The sequence below is a fragment of the Rhinopithecus bieti genome, unplaced genomic scaffold, assembly GCF_001698545.2.
Source record: "Rhinopithecus bieti isolate Rb0 unplaced genomic scaffold, ASM169854v2 scaffold_30032, whole genome shotgun sequence".
Taxonomy (NCBI): Eukaryota; Metazoa; Chordata; class Mammalia; order Primates; family Cercopithecidae; genus Rhinopithecus; species Rhinopithecus bieti.
The window spans coordinates 75215-76067 of NW_016813134.1; positions in this window are offsets into that span (position 1 = coordinate 75215).

The following is an 853-nucleotide window of genomic DNA, read 5'->3' on the forward strand; positions in this document are numbered from 1 at the left end:
AAAAAAAAAAAAAAAAAAAAAAAAAAACCTCCTTTGCTCCTTCTGCTGTGTGAGAACACAGCAAGAAGGTGCCAGCTGGGCACGGTGGCTCATGCCTGTAATCCCAGCACTTTGGGAGGCCGAGGTGGGTGGATCACCTGAGGTCAGGAGTTCGAGACCAACCTGGTCAACAAGGCAAAACCCTGTCTCTGCTACAAACACAAAAATTAGCTGGGTGTGGTGATGCACACTGGTAATCCCAGCTACCCAGGTGGCTGAGGTATGAGAATCGCTTGAACTCAGGAGGCAGAGCTTGCAGTGAGCCGAAATCATGCCATTGCACTCTAGCCTGGGAGACAGAGTGAGACTTCATCTCAAAAAAAAAAAAAAAAAAAAAAAAGGTGCCATCTTTGAACTAGGAAGTGTGTGCTCTCAACAGACTCAACAGACACGGAATTTGCTGCCACCTTCATCTTGGATTTCCCAGTGTCTAGAGCTGTAAGAAGTAAATTTCTGTTGTCTATAAGCCACTCGGTTAATGGAGTTTTGTAATAGCAGCCCAAATGAATTAAGACAGTGGTAAAGAAGGAGGGAAAAATGTGTATCGGGTACCCACTCTATGCTGGGCCCTGTGATAGGTGCCTTTGCAATCTTAATCATCCCAACAACGTTTTGAGGTGGTTAGTTGCCTGCATTTTAGAGATGAAGAACTGGGCTCTGAGAAGGCAGCTATTCAGCATGAATAAAACACAAAGAGCAGGGTTAGTTCAAATATGCTTGCTAATACAGAGCATCAGAGTGGAGTTTAAAGCAAACATGTCTAGGACAATTGAAAAGCATGCTACTTGACAGATAGCTTCTGGGCTGTGCTGCC